Below are 21,510 nucleotides of genomic sequence, written 5' to 3' on the forward strand. Positions count from 1 at the left end.
CAAAAATGTTCAAATTTCACAATTCCTGCCGGCCCGAGACTCGAACTCAGAACCCTTCGATTGGGAGTCTGAGTCTCTAACCATTAGGCCACGACTTCCCTTGAAACTGCTGAACCTTGATGCTGTTTTGGAAATTGAGCACATAAAATGGCCTTTAGAATTGCATTAATGAATTAGATTCAGCTTTCTATACATATCAGTTTTTATTTGCATATGAAGGGGGAAAAGGGAGAATTTGTGGGGCCTGTGTTGTGTATATATAATGCATTAGAAAAGTTCAAAATTAGGCTTTTATAACTTTCGGTCCATTTATATTAGAATTGAGGTCTGTATGCTTTATTGTTCTCTTAAAAAGTGACAACAATTTATTTAACGAGATATATGTATTTAAAATGAAACGTCATCATGCACTCCTGGGGGTGTCCAAATTGTCAACCAATCAAACACTCTCTGGAATGAGAATGTCCCTGATAGGACAGACTGCTGATTAGCAATAGCAATTAGCAAATCACGGTTGAATGTAAAATGAATTCTAATCTCCAATGTTGCAGTCATGAAAAGATGAATATTATAACAGACTGCAAGGGATTTTCATGTTTTTATGAACACCATTTAATGCTTTTAGGCTTTGCAGAAATTGTTCAGAATCTCTCTTATTTGAGTCACGCTTGAGCTAAATTTTTCCAATAATGTGATGGAATTGCTGGTAGTGAAAAGAGTGGGTCTGTCTCCTCTCAGCATTATTGACATTATGGTTTGGTTAAGTCTAATATCCACACTGCTCAGACTAAACTGATCCTGTATGGAAATAGTGGTGTGTGTGTGTGTGTGTGTGTGTGTGTGTGTGCTGAGTGCTCTGGACCGAGTTTGCTGTGGGGTGAGGTTACTGTGAAAACGCCAGTGAAGACAGAAGTTAAAAGAAACCCTGAACTGTTGTAAATAGTAGCAGAATGCAAGATGGTCTGTCATGAATGGGCTCTTTTAGAGGGGGTAATGTTGACTCAACACCCTTCCATAACTCACTCTCTCTCTTTCTCAATCTCACCAAATCTGTACAATATGCTAACAAGTAAATGACCCCAAAAAGTCACTGCACTGCTGTTAATGGAAATAACCTGGTGAAGTTTACATTTTGCATGTCAAGAAATCCAGTGGTTTATACCTTCTCATACTGTAATGATTGAAAATACAGAATAATCTCTTTAATAAAGCAAAATTCATGGCGTTCTTTGAATGTATTTGGTTTGCATCATCTCTTGCCAAAACAATCTGCGCATTTTTGTCACAGGCCAAACCAAATCATTATACTGTGAATTAGAGGTCCTGGTTTTCCTCTCGAATTTGTTACACCTTTAAAGCAAAAGTGACGTTAAACTGAAGTGTCAGAGTTCCATTAATGTAAGAAAATAAAATGTGGTCAACTACCTTCAATAAATCATGCAGGACTTTTGCACCTGCATTTCAGCTGCATAATCAATGAATCTAATGTTATGTCAGCTATTGATTTCCTAAATTTATGTTTTCATTAAAAATTTCATTAAAAAGTCCAGGTATTGTGTAGTTGTGGTGCATTTGGACTCTCTGTTTTAATAGGTTAGGTAAAATCCTTTCGCACTTTAGGTGGAATTTTAATAATAGCATCTATATACTGTATGCACAGGATCATTATATTTTTTTTTTCTCAACAACACACCAACACAATTAATGAATTAGCTTCAGTTTTTCATGTAGCATTATTCATTTGGATTAAGTGAGGCCTGTGCATAATTTATTGTAAAGGTATTTTTAAAAACCTTAGAAAAGGAAAATAAGTCTCTAGTAGCTTTCAGTCAATGGGTCTCATTAATGAAACACGAGCAGAATTAATTTTTGTGTAAATCGCGTGTAAAAGTGGTTCTGGCGTAAATTTTCGGATTCATTAAAACGTTCGTATTTTCCAAATGTTAGTTGGTACGAAATAAATCTACACCTGCTCCCAGCCACGCGTAAATTCATAATCGGGTACATATTTACACAGCATTTTGAAAAAAATATTATATATAGTAATTACATACGTTTTTTCTTTTCACTTCTGGGAATGTTCGATTAACAGATTAAACTCTATTAACAGCATCTGTAATATGCTGCCAAGATTCCTTTGTCTAGGACCTGATACGCCACTATATACGCTTGAAAATAAAACGTGGCGTTTAGAATGAACTTCTGATAATAAAAAAAATAGTTGTCAGTCGGATTTAATAGGCGGGATTTATGGTAATTGAGAATGAGCGTGCATGCGCTTCCCATTTACGACTGATTGGAATTCATTAACACACACACACATTTCACTATCACATCTGACGTTTACAAAGTTTTTGTGAATCAGGAGAAGAGTTTTCGGGAAGTTCTCTTTACGCGCAAATCACTCACATATTTACTCGTATATTTACGAATGTTTCATGAATGAGACCCATTGTACGTTAGCTTTTAGCTGTTGTACTTTTTAAAAGTTGGATTGTCTATGCAATATGGATATGATTTTAGAGAATATAATTTTACAAAGAAAGTAACATGAACTAAAATGGTTGAGCAAGCTGGTTTATATGATTAAAAAAGTTATAATAAATTTTGGTCTTTATTTAGAGTTCATTGTATGAATAGCTTCGCGGGCCATTTGCTATTCACTCTATGTGTGAGTTAGTTTGTGGCTGGAGATGGAAGGAATATTGTTCTTGCTAGCAAGTCCATGTGTGGGGTGCTGGCATCATGAAAAAAACTCAAACACACTTGATGTTACTGGCGCAGGCAGCTGTGTGAGGCTGGATGGACCTCAAGGGCAGGTTCCCTACAGGGATGGGAGGAGATGTGGTCAAATGTTTAGGTAATTAGACTGCAAGACAGTGAATTAGTTTGGGTCTCCAGCTGTGCACCAGGACAACTCCAGCAGACCTAATTATGTCAGGCTGGCAAATATTTGAGGCAGGGGGCAACTCCCTGAGACCATGGCAACCCACCATAACACGGTTAACAAACTTGATTAAGGGTCGGGCAGTTTGTTCCTTTGGATGCTAATACATCTGTTTGTCTCTGAGTGCAGAGGGTAGTCACAGTTGTGTAAGAGTCGCATTAACCAAATACATGAAAAGTTACTCATTTTGGCTTACATCTGAAGAGTGTGTCTGATTTCTGCACATTGGAATTCCTCAAATTTGTTTCAAATTGTTTGTCATCCATAATTTGTACTTGGAACTGGTTTGGAACTTGACTTGGATCCTGTTGGCGTATATGATGTTATGGACAATAGGGTGTTGAGAGCTCTCTCGGATGTTGTGACATTTGATCATTAGAGTTTTGTTAATCTGGCAACAGAATCGTGTCACTTATACAAGCTTCTAAAGGCAGCCAGTGTAATGCTGTCAAGATGGGCTGAACTGTTCTTGTACTTGTGAAACCCCATTTTGAACCCTAGATTACACAGGAGTTTCATAGAATAGAAAGTGTTACTGTGTATCTGAGGCTCCAGACTGGTATCTGCAAAAGATCTTGACTGGTCATGCTCGTAATCGCTTTCACATCAGGGTGTCTCTGATGATGTCACGACTGTCCTGTTAGAGTTCTCCATGCGGTGAGTAATGGCCTGCTGAGAGAGATTCTTTACTCCTGAAATTATACTGGTTACAACTTGCATTGATTTGAGGGTACTGACAACCTATCAGATTTGTTTAGAGGGGCAAATATAAGAGCCACTTTCTCTTTCCATGCATGGCAGAAGTACCTACTACTGAAGGTGGTCGTGGGTTTGCTTGTTGGGATCTCCAACTGTTTTTGTTTACTTTCCAAAAACTTGAAGACTAAGGCGATTCTAAAGAATAATCAGGTAATGTGCTGCATTCTTCCAAGAAGCCTGGAAACAACTTTAACAGTGGTTTTGGTATGTGAGTGCCACACTTAAAATACCTTGCTAAAGCCAGGTTCATGCTGTATGTTTTGGCCACAGTGTTGCAAGACAGATTTCAGGGATCATAAACTTCTTTTAAACAAGTAATTACATTATGACTGCTAAAAATCTCTATATAGAATAAATGTGTCGTATGAAAGTACTACATTTTTCATGTTGCCATAATCATGTGACCTGCCAGTGTCAGTTGCGTTGAATCAATGCCATTCACAAATCCTTTCCAGTGGCCTTATAGTAAAGAGAGCCACAGTCCTGCAGAGTTCAGCTCAAACACACCTGAGCAAGCCAATCAAGATTTAAGGGTTACTAAAGAGCTACAGACAGTTTTTATCAAGGTTGGAGCAAAACTCTCCAGGACTGTGCATTCTTGAAAATGTGTCATTGCAGTGACTGCTCTTACAAGCTTTCAATAGGACAACTGGTCTAGTCTGACATAAAAGACCCTTGATGTTGCACAGTGTGCCACGGCTTTTTCCAGAGACCTTACTAGAATTATATTTTACAGTCTAGCAAGCAACAATGGCAGACAACTGTAAAAAGGTGTCTCTTTTTGTCTCAAGTCCCTTTGCAGAACCTATGCTAAATTTGCTCCAGTAAGGCCCTCAGTATTCAGCGTTGGTGAGACAGCTTTTGTTAGTTCTCTGTGATGTGACGCACAGTCATTTTCAATGTATTTAGTTGCAGGTCAAGTTGCAGTTACAATCAAGACCAGGTCAAATAAGTGCAGCCTTTTATTCCTTATTTATTTTAAGCTAATAACTGGTCTTAGTGGAGACTAGCAGTTAAAGCTCATGGCTGGTAACTCTACATTTATAACATAGTCCAACCTGTCTGCAGTTGCTCTAGAGTGACTGTACTTGGTTACAGTATGTATAAAAGTGTTAGGTAAATAACATTTTTAAATCTGTGTTTTGACGCAACTCCCCAAATCTTTCACACTTAGTATGTCTTATCCCACCCGTCGAGCATCCTTACAGGAGTACACATCCCCTCAGAGTTCATAAATGGAACTACTGATTGAAATTGGCCTTTCCTTATCCACTTGGCCAGTTGCCTTCCTGACTGTGAACTCTTCGGAATTGACAGCTTTGTGATGGCTTTCCTCGGGGCATAGCTCATCCAAACAGACTATCGTAACACTCTAACCTCTAAATATCTCCAGCGCCATCCATAACTCACTATCATCTGTTTATATGCACTTTAACAGACAAACCTTCCAGAATAACACCAGGAAATCGGTCACATGACTCGCAGACTTATCCTTTGAAGAGCTGGCCTGGATGCAGATAAAACAGCTGCAGTCTGTAACGACTCCAAATGTATCGATGGCTTGGATTTTTCACACAAGAGCCTTACTGGGCTTTGTATTTCCTCTTTTTTTTACACACATGCACACTGCTAGTGAACTGGCATGAGTCATGTAGCACACATGGTCAAATCATCATTCTCTTAAAAGTCAGTGACATTGGAGGTAAAATGTCACAAGTCCCCTCAATCACAGTTTATGACTACACAAATCAACCACTAGTTACTGTCTGCATCCATCTGTTTCAGAAAAACTTGCCATCACTTCAGCTCTCATATCAGTTAGCATAGTATTATGCTTCAAAAGGCGCATTCAAGCTAAATCAAGGCTATTAATTTGAAGACCAGATTTCATAATGAAGATACAAATGTCTCAGCCAGAATCAGGAATTCAGTTAGTGGCAGGTATAACAAAATCATCAAACCTGGGAGGAATTATATCTCTGCAAATTGTTTCTTAGTGCTGTAACTTCCAATGCAAACAGTTTGACTGAAAGACTTTCCTACAGGAATAGAAATGCACAAGCTGCTCAAGGGCCCCTCTTGTGGTGAGGAGAGGACGTACATGCAGTATTCTTGCTGCTGTGCTGAAGGAAGTACAGACATGAGATATTGGTCCCCTTTAAAACTTGTCTTTCAAGAACAATTGCTATTGTGAAGCTTAGTTAGTTTTTCCTCCCCATTCCTTTCATCCTCCCAGTGTTTCTTATTCTTTATTTAACTTGGTGAAATTAAATTAAGTTTTTATATTTTCTTGAGCAATTTCAACTGCCTGGCGCTGGCTCTATGGCTGTTGTTCTTCTCATTCAGTGTATGTGTTTCACTGCCAGAACACTGATAAATCTTTCAGATAATAAAACATAACATAAATCATAATTATATCTCTCCCTTCATTTCGGCTCTGAATTCAAGTCTTGCTTTTGTTCCTAAAAGTTGTATGATTTGATATCCATCTCCATGACAGCAATGCAAACAAACAGTTGCATGCATTTTGGATGAAAAGGGCATTTTGCAGGCACAGCCTGATAGATTATGGTAGCAAGACATTTGCTTTCATTTCAACCCTTAGATTTCATTTACATACATAGCGGTAACTTAATACAATCCCAGAAGTTTAAACACCCACTGTAAAATAGCTCTGTAATACATGCACACAGAAATAAGTGGGAAAAGGAGCGACTGGTGTTTTTAGGAAAACAGAATTAAATGTTTTCTTAGTTTTTTTTTTGTCATGAATGCTGTGATTGATTGTATATTTTCAAGGCATACAACATTTCTCCCATTAAATTTTAAAAAAATGATTAAAAAAGGTTTTGGAAATGCTAAAAATATAGTCTTAGCTGTCAAGCTGTGCCTCAGAGAAGAGGATTGTGAGCACACTGGCCTGGTTTGGCTCGCATTCCCATTAGGGCGTGTGTATGTGTGTGTGTGTGTGTTGTGGTATCGGAGCCGGGATTGTAGGCAGACTTCATGCCCAACCCCACTTATAATTACAGACGGCATGCAGCTCTCCTAAAAAGAGTGATTTTCTTGACTGCCATGGATAACATTCACTTTGGCAGCGAACGGAAAGCAAGAGACAGATGACAAGAGGGATAGGCAAAACTCAAAGTTTACTGATAAGTAATACAAAATATCCTCTTTTTTGCACCGGTCCTGCATGGAAGAGGACGTTAGCACACACGCAAATGTGTATACGCTCCGAGCCGTACCTTCCCATAAACCTACAGTCCGTTTGAAGTGCCGTTTCCTACAGCAAGCCTTAATTAAAATGAGTTCAAGGACACTGATCAAAAAAGTGCTTCTAGCCCCTTTACTGTGCTCACTTCGACTAGATCTTTCATAGCCTTCTCTCTCACTGTACTGGCAGTCGGTTGTGGTTGAAGGTTTGCTTTGGCAGATCACTGGCCTTTTCTTGGCTGGGACAAACTTTGCATCCTGCTACTGGCTGGGAGGGAAAGGGAAGCGGAGGGGAGGGGAGAGAGGGGAGAGGTGGAGGCGTGGTCTCCAGCTGGTAATGAAGACTTCTCTTTTCATCCTCAGAACGTAGAATTGGAGTGCCGGGACTGGGGGCTGCGCTGCTCCATTGCACTCTCTCTATTTCTTTCTTTGTATCTCTCTGTCTCTCTCTCCTCTGGGTCTAAACGTGCAGCACAGGAACTGCAGCGGCAGATATGAACCTCTCACTTCCCCAGACTTCACAAAAATGTAGGTAAGAGCCAATGCTGTCACTGCAATGCGAATGCTAAGGTTATTATTGAAAGTAGCCATTTGTCTGTCTGACTGTCTGTCTGCCGGCATGGGGGGTCTGTGTCCTCACACACTGACACATAACACACACATTAATAGACATATGCACTTTAAATAAGCACTTTTAGACAACTTTTTCAACTCTTTTCCTTAAGACTGTCAGTTTGTCTGTTGTATGTCAAGATCTATAAAAGCAGGCACACTATCTTGCTGATTATTGTACTAGGGGAGAAATTGATTTGCCTGTCAATGCTGATGTTTACTATACTTCATGTTAAGTATTGTCATACTTTTCTTGTATTAGAGAAGTTTTAGCTAAAAATGTGCAGGCTACGCAAATGTGTATGCGGTGTATATATTTGAGGTATGTGTGTACTTGGTGTATAGGGTGTGCTTAAATCAAAATATGGAATGTGTATTAGTCTGACTGTCTGTGTGTTTACACACGTGTGCACATGTAAACATTTGTGAGAACTGATCACACTGTCAGGTGTGTGTGAATGAGTTTGCATTAGCATGTTTATATGAGTGTGTGTGTGTTTATTTGCTGTGCTGATGGACAGAATCTTGCTGAAGACTTTTCAAACTCATCTGTGTAAATAGAGACTCAGGGATGGAAGGGAGGGGACAGTCCGTCATCTGTCTCTCAGCCGCCTCTCTCCTTTGATCTGAGTCCTCTGGACATGTCCCTTCTCCCTGCGGCCCACTCCAGATCCGGACCGGCCGGCTTTCATCTGCATTCTGAGGAAAATCTCTCCATCCGTGCACTCATTCACCTCCCCCACTCACCTCTGTCCAGAGTTTCTCTTCGTCTGTTCATCCTCTTTGTACCTAAGAAAGGCAAGTTTTACCTCTCTGTCATCTCCATCTGTTTATCACTCCACCCATCCTTCGTCTGTCTAATCTTCTGGCAAATCCATCCCTTCAGTCCTGGGATGAATGCAACAAACCCCTCGCTCCCCTCTTGGGGTAATGGCTCTTTCTGAAACCTCCCCCGGAAAAAAGAAAAGAAAATCTTAAGTGAGTTTCCATTAGTTTTTGTGCAGGGCCATGAGAATTATGGTTTCCCAAATGTTCTTCTGAATAGTGTACAGGAGCCTCGGCTAATTGAAAAAACACGTGCGGAGCGAAGGAGACGGACCTACTGTCACAAATGAACTTTCCAGAGCTGGCAGTGAAGGTGGAGAGAGAGAGAGAGAGAGAGGGAGAGTTTCATGGTTATGTTTGGCTGGTAAAGATTCGGTAGTCTGACACAAGGACATATGGACAGGGAGAGGATAAAAGGATGCAAGGAAATAACAAGCAGTGACAGAAAGACTCAGGGACAAAAATGTAGAGAGGTAAATGGACGTATGGATCAAGGGATGCAGCATGAAAGCATGAACTATAGCTGGTTCTTTCTGTCTCGGTGTCTCCTGTCTAACTGTCTTACTGACAGCAGCTGAGAGCATCTCACTGTAGTCTGGATAATGTGTCTCCATCAAGAAGTTCCTTTCCTGGACATTGCAGCAAAGGAAGTGGTATCTGGTTACCAAGCCACACTAGCTACCAGTAAAAACCACAGCAAAATCTTTCTGGAGCCAATCCACACCATCAAGTACTTTCGACTTCCCATTGGCCCAAAAGGCCAGGCTACTGAAGTGCAGAATATCCCAGAGTCAGTCCAGCCTGTCCAGACACGGTCCAACGTCTTGCATAAGCTTATATGGGATTTCCGGTATCTCAACTGCAAAATGCCAAGCAGTCTCTTGGGCTACTTCCAACAGAGGTTCTTTGTCTCCTGTTCCCATTTTACCACCTCAAGCTCTGTTTTGTGGAAATGTATATAGAGTGCCGTCCCAAGCAAAACAACAGGGGGGTCAGACAGACCCGTGTCCAACAGTGTCTACTGTTCTGTCTGTATTCCTGGTCCATATGATTGTTTGTTTCACACATTCCTTGTTAACACTGTTACCAGGGGTCTACAGTTGGTGGGGCATAACAATCCAGTCTGACCTTTTGACCAATGCCTGATGGTGTGTAACTCTAACCCGCTCCAGTGGGATTCCCGAAGCCATCGCGTGTGCGTGTGCAAACATATACAATCTTGGAGCTGTAATGGAATCAGCAGCAGACCTCTTAACTTTAACTGCTCAGGACATCAGCAGTTACCAATGCATCATTCCCTTAAAACAAATAAAAACAAGGTGCTCCTTATTAGAATTTGGAAAACATTAGGCTTTAATAATATTTTATCCTCTATTAACTCAAGTGGTGAGCCCTATAAAACCTTGAGTCTTGATTTAATGTGATTAGCAAGCCTTCCAACGAAACGATTTTTTAATGTCTTGAAGGCAAGCATTATTATCATTAGGATTGCTCATACTTATGGTTAGGGATTTGAACAAACTCTCAACTCTTAAGTATTAACTTGGTAAACATCCAAATGTAACTCTTGCACCTTTTGTGGTGCAGACTTGAATGATTCCTTAAATTGGCATGTTGACGAGAGGTGTGCTGTAACACTTACTCTTTTTCAACTGACAGCTGATGAACTGAGCAATCCACTTCTTCAGAACCTTAAGTAAGTTTTGCTGAGTATGGGGAAATGTCAGAGATACAGTGCGATTTAAATTTCTTGATGAAGCGGGATGTGTTACCTGGATAAAAGTTGACTTAGTCCTGATGTAGGCCTATGAGGTGTTTTTATTTTTTGTGTTTTGTAGATGATTTTGATATTTGATGTGACAGGGGACATATGGCAGAGCATGGCTACATTGCAGAGAAGCTCTGGGGGAAATCTGCTTTCCAAATGTTTAACAGGGCATTGTAATCAGGGCCGTGTGTTTAGAGTAGTGTGCACATGATGAAATGACAGTTTAGGGATTTGGCCTCTTGCTAACTGTGTATGTGTGTGGAAGTGTGAAAGCTGAGGTACTACTTAGTTTCGCTTAATTATGCCAAAGATTCCTGGTACGTTTGCAGATCATTTAGGTTTAGTACAACACTTACCCGCAATTATACACACACATAAAGGAAAACACAGGTAAAAGAACACAGCAGAAATAAAAACACACAATTCAATTTGAATAAACGTCGAACTTTGCATATTTTTGTAAATAATTCATCTTATGCTGTTTGTGCTAAGCCCCTTTCACACTGCCATTCCGGCAAATACAGGGGTAAAGTGTTCCTGCAATTGTTCCCTGGTCGCTAGATTTGGCACATTCACACTGCCAGTGATGACCCGGTATATGTGCGTGCTTTCACACACAACCCTTGAAGATCCCGTAACGACACGTGACATCAGCGCGTGACGTGTAATGTACGAGTCGACAACGCTTGGCACGTTATACTTTAACTGAAGCAAGCAAACGATCTCTGAGTCAGCGCGGAAAGTGAGGAACTAACTGATCTCTGCTTCATTACAGTTTGCACATATGTTTTCGTCGCGAATGTTGATCTTCCTTCAAAACAGCCGGTAAAAGAGTCGTGCGATAACGCGCGTCATCACTTCGATACCGAATTAGATCTGGCTTTTGTTCACACAGCGCTCGTTCCTGATCGATTACCGCAATGTTACTATGTCCCCACCCGGGTTCGATTCGGTAATCAATTCCGGGACGTGGTTGCTTTCACACAGAAGGCGACCAGGCAATGTTACGGGAATATTGCGGGTCCGACGTGCAGTGTGAAAGGGGCTCTACAGACATGAAATAAAACTTGTGAAAAGAGCATTCCATTTCTTTTCTAAGCATTCAGACGTATCTTGTGGTCAATGAAATAGTCAAAGAATCCCATAAATACAAACTGAAAATGGATTCAGCCACATCTAGGCTTGGAGGTGAACTCTTTTGGGCCAATGAGTAACCAGTTGCATCCACCTAGAAAATGCCCTAGCAATCAAGCAAAACTTGCTAGCAACTCTTGTCAGGTTATGCTTCAAAAAGTCTGTTTTGTTTCATTCGCAAACAGATTAGAATGACTCGAAAATCAGATGCGGATTAAGTTATTTATTTAGACTGATAAATTAAGTGTGGGTAGACGGGTGTAGATCTGAACTAAAGTTTCAGGAAAGTGGGATGTCAAAATCTGATCCGTTTGAGGTCGTTTAATGTATACAGTAGATTTGTGTGTGTGCGCGTGCGTTAGTGTTTGCAGTGTATTAATGGTGACTAAGAGAGTGAGGTAGACAAGTTGCTATTTCTCTCTCTCAGGCTCATGGCTGGGGGCTTAAATGCTCAGAAAGGCCCATTTGAGGGAATCTCCTGTAAATTAGAGCATTGCACATCACCAGACACTCTGGCAGTAGTCCAAAACAGCTGGCTGCTTCCCCTTTTTTCATTTCCACTCTCTTCCACAACATTCCTCCTCTACTCTCTCTCCGTCCATGATTTTCTTTTCCATACTCTGTTCACTCACTCCCCCCCAATCACCCTTCATCTCCAGATGTGGCATTGTTTAGACACATTTGTTTTGCTCAGGCAGACAGCTGACCTGCCCAAAGCTGATGTCATGCTCTATTTAAAGGAGAAAACCAACCACAAGCTCTTTAGAGGACTCAGTCATGTCTGTCCTGGGGGGGGAAAGACTTTCTTTTGAAGACCAGTAGACCTGTGGAAACGGTTGTTTGATAAGTGAATCTGATTGGCTGAGATGAATATGTGACTTAGTTCTGAACAGGTAACAGGAAGATTAAAGCTTCAAACCCCACAAGAGGCAAATCCGTGAGTTCTTACCCTTGTGCGCTTGAGAAAGACACCTAACATCCAGTTATTGCAGGGCGAGTGTAACTGTAGTAACTGTACCTTTGAATAAATAGCTGATCTTCAATGCATTTTACTGCATGTCGTCACAGTGTGCTGTGTTGTTCTGCTGCCTAACTGTCTTAACTGCTGTATTGTATTGAACCCAACACCTCACACTGCAGAGGAATGTGGTTTAGTTTGAATGGAAGTGCGTATGTGTGTGTGTATGTGTGTGTGTGTACAGATGGTGCAAACACTTAATTCAGTATTCAATGATTTGTTTGCACATTCCTCCATATTTCTTGGAGAACATTTGTTTGTTAGATTGCATGAGTACATATTTATATTTAGTCTAAAATAAATCTTTGGCATACTTTGTGCTTCTCTTTACTTTTTTTGGCACACTTTGTGCTACTTTCTCTCTCTCTCTCTCTCTCTGTCTCTCTCTCTCTCTCTATCTCTGTATTTAACTTGTGTTGGCAAAAATAGCATGCCTCCTTCATGTATAAGGCATGCCAGAATGCATTGTGACAAACACACCTGGGCATATTCCATATGAAATATGGTCACTAAGCCATGTTCAGGTTGCACTCTGTCTGTGTGGTTATAAAAAGTGAGTTATCATGTCCAGTGATAGTCCTTGCATGCATAATTAAGGGTTTTAAAATCCCATGTAAGATTGCAAAATGTACATTTTGCTACTAGCTTTTTGGAAGGGCCCTTCGTTAAGGGACTCCATTTCCTTTTCTTTTAGAATAACTTAAAACCACAAAAGACTAACAGTTTATTTTAATAGCTACTGTCTTTTGTTCTTGACTTGTTAGCTTATCAACCCTATAATGGATTTTACGTGACATAAAACTATTTTAAATTATTAGTGAATAGGGCTATTCAGCAATAATCCTATTCAGCTGTTAAAATGAACTGACAGTCTTTTGTCGTTTTTGGTTATGCCAAAAGAAAGTGAAAAGTCACTTAATAAAGGGTGCTATTTAATAGCTATTCAAATCAACTGTCAGTGTTTTGTACCCTTCACCTGAGAAGCCTATTTATCTAGTATGTTTACTGAAAAATGGAAACCGTTATCATTTACTCAAGATGTGAATGACTTACTTTCTTCCGTGGAAGACTATCTACAGTATGCCACTTCAGTGGAATTTATAGGACTTGTTTATGATTTATGAGTTATTTATATGAGTTGCTGCCAATGTAGACTGTTTCAGATAAGTTACATTAAAGGTTTCATTTCTGTTTATATGGTGACACAGAAGTAAACTTTGGGACAAAGCTCATGTCCGTCTTGAATGTATCCACACTTGCATCCATTGTAGTGCCTCGTCTAGTTCAGTGACCTGAACCTGGCCTTGTCTTTGGCATCAGGGCAATTCTTCGATGTTTGGGGAAACCACTGTAGCACTGTTTTAACCTGGAGCCCCGATGAACATTCCCCATGGGTACGTCCATGACACTGCAGTGTTTGTACCTCAAACATGCATGTTTGCTGGGTCAAGGAAAGCCTCACTGGTTCGAATGGCTGATTCAGGAGTGATCCGTTTGATTTTTGCTATGCACAAATCAATATGGTTAATTTAAGGCATTGTAAAGTGCTTGGTAAGGGTAGTTATCTGCTGAGAAGCATCTGAAAACATTTGCTAAATTGGATCGTATTTGGTTTAAAGTTTCATAGCTAGTCGGCTTCCTGTCTTTGATCCAGAAGCCCACATCGTTCCCGAAAGCATATTTGCATAAACTTTCTCAAAGTGTGCTCAAGAACTGTAATACATTTGTATATATTTTTTGCATTTCCGGCTGGCTGTCTTTGTTTATGATGCTTTGTAAACAGTGGCGCGCACCAAATGAGACACATGTGCACCACATAGCTATTTTGTCAAATTCTCTAATTCATAAACATTCACACAGTTTGTGAGGAATCAGGGTGCGTGTGTGTGTGTGTGTAGACAAAATCTTTGAAATTGTCCCTTGATGCATAGCAAACCACAACTTTGATTCGGTTCCCACCAGGAATCAAAGGCTGGTAAAAGTGATTATACAATGTCTATAAATGCTAGTAACTATAGAGTAATTGAACAGAGCCACATTTATGTCTGTTAATAGGGTATTCGGTGATGGACTTTCTGTGCTTTACTTACCAGCACAAGTAAAAACAAGCCCAGTCCTAAGTCTTTTCCTCTAGGTTTTTCTCAAATTACTCCTTGATTGCATGTTTTTTTTTTTTTTTTTTTTGCTATTGCATTGTCTGCCAGGTGAAAATGGAATGCCCGACTGCATTGAAAAATAATTGCACACTCCTTAACAAGCCAAATGGTTGTTTGTGCAAAACAAGTTATCCATCGGATATGTTATATAAGACATTCAGTAGCAAAAGAGTCCTTGCACACAACTGTATATTCAGCTTTTTGTTTGCTTGTTTGAGGAATTGCCAAATTCGGATTTACCAGAGCAATTACTGCAGAAATAAACAGCGACAATCACTTTACACATCAAGCAGTCTCCTTGTGTAAGCAGGCGCTTCTTGGCCAGAATAAACACAAGTGTGGGCCCCGCTAAATGCTAATTGTTCAAAGTCTGAATAAGCAAGACTCACTCACTTGAGATCTGATTATCAGAGGTACTTTCTAACAGTCACACACAATTCAGTCATTCATAAATGCAGATTCTTGGCCGCAGTGACTCATATGTCTATGACTTAGGTGATAGATTTGGAGTGTTAGTGTAGCATGCTTCATATACCAGTGCCAGTGATTTTGTGGGAAAGACTCAGTCCCAGACTTCCCTTTCCTTTAAACTGTGTTTTTGCACCTCCCTCTCAATGCTTTTTCATCTATCCATCACTGCTTTTATTTATGCTTCCACCTGTCTGTGCTCTGTGTGTGTCCAGTGTCTGATGTGCTTAGGAGTGTACTATACGATGCTAGACTAGGAAACAAGCCAAAGCAAAGAAGAAAATAAATTAAATGGTTACATGTTTGTGTCTCTTAAGCTGCTTCTTGAAAGTTGTAACGGTCTCAGCAGTTCAATGGATGTTGTTGTTCGACTAAGGTTGGGATATCAGTTTGTTCCTCTAGTGGTGCAGAAATTGCTTCCTGCAGCTTCATTGCATATTTTTATTTCAATTGCCAGAAGTGTCCCCCCCCCCCTTTTTTTTTTGTGAAGTACTTGACATTAACATATTTGAACTATTATGCTTCTAGAAAACGAATGTCTCCAATTAGCACAAAGCATCCTGAAATCAGAATGTGTGTCGATTGGGGATTGGGATTTGTAAGCCACCAAAGACCCACTGGAGGAACTTGGACAACAGTTACTGGCCGACAACATTTGCCGCCCAATGTGGAACAGATATGGGATCTGGAACGTGTTAAGGACATTAATGACATGAAGATGCGCCTGGAGACCCTCCAGATGTGTGCAAGCTAAGAGAAAAAGGCATGGAAAAGAAAACGAGTTTACATAGCTGTTTTTATGACATTGCAGGTGTAGAAAAGGAGGAACAGGTGGTGAGACAGAGAGAAAAAAGGAGAGGGACAAAGCGGACAGGTCTGATTGGTAGAATACCAAGAGATGTAGAGGTGAAATTGTAAAAGAGAAGGTTAACAGCAGAGGGAGGGAGTGTTGGGTCACTTTCTCCTTTACCCCAGGCTAATGTGTGTTATGCACCCTTACTTTTCCTGTCCGCCCTCTCCCATATAGGGCATGCAAGCATTTGGAGAACACATAGACGCTTTTATGACAGGTACTAACAGGTTCTTTCTTGGGAAAGCCCTCATAGAAATTTCCTTATATGGAGAGCTCTGTTGTGGGCTGGCCAGGTCATGAGGTCAAGGAGTGTGCTTCTTCACTTTTCTTCTTCTACTTGCTCAAACTCTTAAAGTCACAAAATAAAAATGGAAAACTCTTCTTATTATAAATTATTTATCCTTTATTATGTGTGACATAATCTTTAATCAAAATATCTTTCCCTACTCCTTGCAACTACATTTCTGTATCTGAGAATGTGTGCACTACAGTGAAGGCGGGACAGTAATCCCTTCCCTTCAGCAACCTGTCACTCACATGAGATCACAATAATTACCAAACAGCAATGAGCCAACATTCCAATCAATTCCCGATGGACAAAATCAAGTCTTGTTCTACATTGTTTCACTGAGATGTACAGTAGTCACCATTTGAAGTGAATCAAAAAGGTTATTCAAAGTTGTCCTAAGAACCAAGTTATCCTAAAAAGGTGGTTTGCATCTGCTCATCTGCAAGGGTTGCGGTAGTTTACATTAGCATAAACTCTTCCTCTATGCTCAGTTTGTATCAAGTCAAGTACTGGAATGACAAATAACTTGCACACATTCACATCTGAGTTTGTGTACTTTGAAGAGTATCTTTCTGGCCTCAAATTAAAAATTTTAGGCTTCCCATTCTAGTATTGTACATCCCATGTCAAGACTGTCCTGTGATATGTAATGAAATACTTTGACTTAGTCTTCATAACTACTAGAGAGAGAGGAAAAAAAACTGCATCTGATTCCAAATTGGCTTTTGGTTAAGCTGAATAGGCACTATACCTTTTAATGTCCAATCTCCATACAGTAACTGTAGATCTGGTTTCCTTTCAAATGTGTGGCTCTGAATAACCAAGGATATGAGGGGAAAAGCCTTCGCTATACAAACCATCTGTGATTTCTCAACACAGATGGCTCAGGATAAGAGACCGGGATGCTTACGGACACATGGGCATTAGAACTTCCCTATCACGTGATGTTGGAAGGAAAACTTAATAGCCGTCGAGGGGCTTCTGCCACAGCATAAACTCTTTAATTTGTGAACCCTCAACATCGGATTTGACATCAGTCTACTCCTTAGTCTTTTGACAGTCCAAAGTGTCGAGTTGATTATTGCGGTTGCCCCACAATCTTGTGTGTGTGGGTGTCCAAGTGTGTGGAGTTTGTTTGCTTCTGGCTGTTTTAGGAGACGGGACCTTAAGATCCCAAAGACACATCTTTAGGAATGGCCATTTATGGTCACTGACCTTGGATTTGGTGTTTAGGAATGGAATAGGTTTAATTTCATTTAAACATTGTTAGCATATATTTGTTGACCTTTGATTTATTAATTTTTTCTGAATTCTCCCAGGAGTCAAATGTGTATTATGCAAGGATTTGGCCTGTTTTACAGTTACAGCCCCTACATTTTTAATGTGCAGTATTTTATTGAGACGTTTGCTGTTTTTGGAGGTCATATAGGTTGTTTGTGTAAGCACCTTATTACGACCTATATTTACATTTCAAAGTTAAGCGCCCTCTAGCGTGCGTAAAAAATATTGACAGTATCGCGTTGCATCTGTCGTCATGAAATGATGTATCACGTCATTACCAATCAAAACGCACGTTTATTTAAATGCAATGTGTGGGCGTTTTACACCGATCTCACAGTATTTCCTAAATATTTTACTAGGTGGCTTATTCGTTTGAATGACCACACCTAACCCCAGCCCTAAACCTAACCCTCACAGAAATCATGCTAAATTATGATTTATTGAGCATATACATTTTCGTGCACGTCCGTTCCCTGGGATCGAGCCCATGATAGCATGATTACATATCAAGGTATAACACAATAATCTACCAACTGAGCTACACGAAACACAAACCAGAGTGCAAATAAAAGAATACAAAACATTAATTTGAAAACGGCGTTTTGCCGATAGGGGCACAATTGTAGGATACGCTCTTATGGGTCGTATTTCAGGGATTTGGACAAACGACCTATACGAGCGTATTGGTTGGAGGACAGGTTGTGTTTTTGTCATAAAACTTAAATCAAAGAGAAAACAATTACTTGCAAAACATCTTAATTTCTTTAGGGTTGGATATGTTATGTGTGAAATAGAGCTCCAGGTATGCCAGCTGCATAACAACCAGAAAGGTGAAACACCTTCAACATCCTATTTCCATCAACAATGGAATTGTTTTGTTCACAAACGTCTCTGTATTTGGTGCCTCTGATAGGAATGCTTAGGCATGCTTAAAAGGTTCAGTGTTGTGACAGCTCCCATGATGCAGCTGAGCAGCGAGAAAGAAGAGCTTTCTCAGTTTTTAACTAACACCCACACATATACCCTTACACACCAAGAGACAAGTATGTTTGAGGTCATCTATCTCTTTTGCCCTCCATTATTCTGAATCCCCAATTCCACTTCAGTTCTCAGTCTAAAAGATGCTAGAGTCAAAAAGGTCCTATCAGGTTTCTCTTGTTCTGCTTGCTAGGACAAAGCCAGTTCCTTCAGAACATGCTTCAGGAACCCATATTAAAACTTCTCAGCATGGCACATTAATATTATTTTGATGACATTGCCCCAAGTACTGATTAAAAGCAGTTAGTAAGTGGGCATTAGAATTATCCCTTACTGATGTTTATTCGATCAACTGTTGATGGCACTCGTTGGACGGGGCTTCTCTTTAGTCTTAAAGCTGTCATTTTCAGTGGACAACCAGTTTATTAAAAGTTGGGGGGAGGGATATAATGGCTGTTACGCCCCTGACTCTATCCTCCCTCTGATTAGTAAATAACATGCTAGAAGATGTCTTTTTTATCCTGCCCCTATCATTATAAGACATATTCACCGGTACTGCTGAGGCGGAGTTTTCCACTCTCTCCCGGGGTGAAGGCGCTCTGTGTATTGCACTCAGCAAAATATTGCGGCTCATTCCCAAATAATTGCAGTGGTAAAAAAAACTAAAAACATGTGCTTTCAATTATTTGCATTGAGTGTCGACCCCTACTTTTCCTGCAGAAGTTGATTGTGATTGGCAGGTTATCGTTGGAAGTTGTGAATCATAGGGTCGGCTCGCTCAGGCTCTGGTCTGAACCAGTAAGCAGTGCTACAGTAGCTGCAGTCGGTGCCCCTATAAAGCGACATGGGTCAGGGCGAAAGAGCTCTGTAAAAGGCAAAGGAGCGTGTTTCCCCTGTTGCAGTACCTGGGATAGGAGTTTTGTTAGATGATGGTTGCAGTGATGCATGTGTGTGTGAATGCTTAAGTCAGCTTCATCATAACTTCCTGTCCTAAGTGTGGCACATACCAATATGAGCAGGCCTAATTACACTCTCAGCTCGCACAAATACCAAGTATTATGTTCTATAGCTTTCAAGGTACAATTGTATTATTTTTAGATACAATTTAGAATGTAGATACACCATTCAGGTCAAGCGACACTCACATTTTCCTCAGATAACGTAAAATAGATAACAGTTATGCATATTCCGACCAGCTGACAAATTATTTTCTGTCATATGTGATTTGAATGACGAAGAGGGGATACAGCTCACTCAACAGATGCAAGCAGGGGTCTTGGCAACTGGTTGGCTCCGGGCAAAGTATGAAGGTATCAGGGGGTAAGCATTACATCAGATTTAAAGGGACTGAGTAAGGAGAGGGAGGGAGGAAAACAGGAATGTGTGGAAAATATGGAAAAAGAAAGTGGAGACCGAGGGGGAGAGAGAGAGAGAAAAGGGCAAACGTGAGAACCACCACAGAGGCCCTGATCTCAAAGGCAGAAACAGACCGAGTGTGAATGAGGAAAAGAAAGAGAGGACTCATTTTACAAGGATGAAGAAGTAAATTCCACTTTTAATCTGTATTCAGTCTAAAAATAGCCATCCTGTGCTGTGCCAGCGGCCCACTGGGCATGCTTATTAAAGTCTGGTCTCTCTGATTGTACGTGTGTATAGTGTCTGTGTGCCAGTGCTGGGGAGAAACTAACTAAAAGTAATGACGCTATTAGCATAACTACTATTTCTTTCTTTAGCATGACAGGGGCGCAGCCGTTTTCAAAACATTGTCACTTTTCTAATACCGAGCTACTTTCTCCAACATTCTGCATTACTTTACTACACGTTTACAGCAAACCAAACTTAGGTTTATTAACAAACAAGTTCAATCTGTCTCTTTATAGTTTTAGAATCAATTTACTAGCATGCATATGTAAATGCATTGATGCAATACAATGATTCACCAATTAAATAGAGTCCCTGCACAGACTTCACGGTTCATTTATTTATTTATTAGAATTATACAAAATAATAATGTTCCCTGTGTCATCTGCTTCCCAGATCGACTGCCATGTTTGTCATCTCATACATTTTGGGCATGATGAATGGTACTAACATCAGTATTAGTCACCATTATACTTCTTTTTGACCTGATTCGTGTCTTTATTCTCTTTGTAAAAGCACCTGGTGCTTAGAAACCTGCAATAACAGACACAGTTATATTAGACCCCATGGCATAGCCATTTTTCTCTCTTTATCCCTCAACCTCCCATTTCTTACCTCTCTAAGTAGCTGTGAATCTTAGGCCTCTCGGTTTCCCCTCTGTCTGCTTTATTTAGTACTCTTTTTTTAGATATTGAAGGAACACATTTTGATTCCATGTCACATTGTTCCTGCCCTCTAGTTAAGCACTTTAAGGGTTGAGTGGAATCTGAGACCATTGTGACAATCTGAGGTCACACGTCCAAAAGCTCAAGATGCTGTTCAGACATAAACATGGCTGGCCCTAAGGGCTAGTCTCTGGAGGAAGATAAAGACAGATAGAAAGAGATACAGAGACAGGAAAGGATAGATACAGGAAAGAGGAAACTTTCAGACGGCAAGATCTGCATGACATTTTGACCGGAAAAGTGAAATAAAGTGCTACCTTGATTGTAGCTTATTAAAGCATTATAATTTACTTCAAACTTAAAATTAACTCGTCAGTGGGTTGCCTGAATGACTAGTTGACTAATTAGTCACAAGGCCAATGCGAATTTCCATTTGCGTACTTTGTGTGATTTTAATTCCGCCAAGTGACGTATTGAAATAGGATATTTAACAAGAAAAGATGTAGGAGGGAAACTATTGGATTAGTGCCACAATCGAGCCAAACTGCATGCAAACTGGCAAAATCAGAGACTTAACGAGTCACGTGCAAACCCTAAGTAATGTTAGCAGAAAATTACTATCGTTTTAGATTAAGAGCAAATGATTACATTTTTGATTCAAGATCACAAAAATGTATTAGTCTTAGCTAGAACATGACGGGCAGCAACCATCAGCATCTACAATGTTTAATAATCAAAATTAAGACAGAAAACATCTGTAAATTATGGATTAGGTTATTCAGGCCTAGTTTTGTTTAGCATATGCATTGAAATTCTCTCATGAAACAAACTATTTGCTCCTGAGACCTTGGCCTTATCATAATTCCAGAAAGTTGGGTCTACTGAAAGAGTGAAATGTAA

The 21,510-nt window shown here is 40.2% G+C and overlaps 1 protein-coding gene across 6 annotated transcripts in view; it reads left to right on the forward strand.

Moving 5' to 3' along the window:
- LOC113067075 (uncharacterized) overlaps positions 1–21,510 on the forward strand; it is a 254,208-nt gene that overhangs the window by 203,061 nt on the left and 29,637 nt on the right. For 3 of the 6 annotated variants that reach the window (XM_026239302.1, XM_026239303.1, XM_026239306.1), the window contains one exon: positions 7,286–7,450. The exons of 2 other annotated variants lie outside the window; for them this stretch is intronic. The gene's annotated coding sequence lies outside the window, so the exon portion shown is untranslated. Of the gene's footprint in view, positions 1–7,285; positions 7,455–21,510 lie in introns of all 6 variants that reach the window. One more of the 6 variants, XM_026239305.1, reaches the window with a different exon arrangement.

The sequence above is a fragment of the Carassius auratus genome, chromosome 50 (genome assembly GCF_003368295.1).
Source record: "Carassius auratus strain Wakin chromosome 50, ASM336829v1, whole genome shotgun sequence".
In the NCBI taxonomy this organism is placed as follows: Eukaryota; Metazoa; Chordata; class Actinopteri; order Cypriniformes; family Cyprinidae; genus Carassius; species Carassius auratus.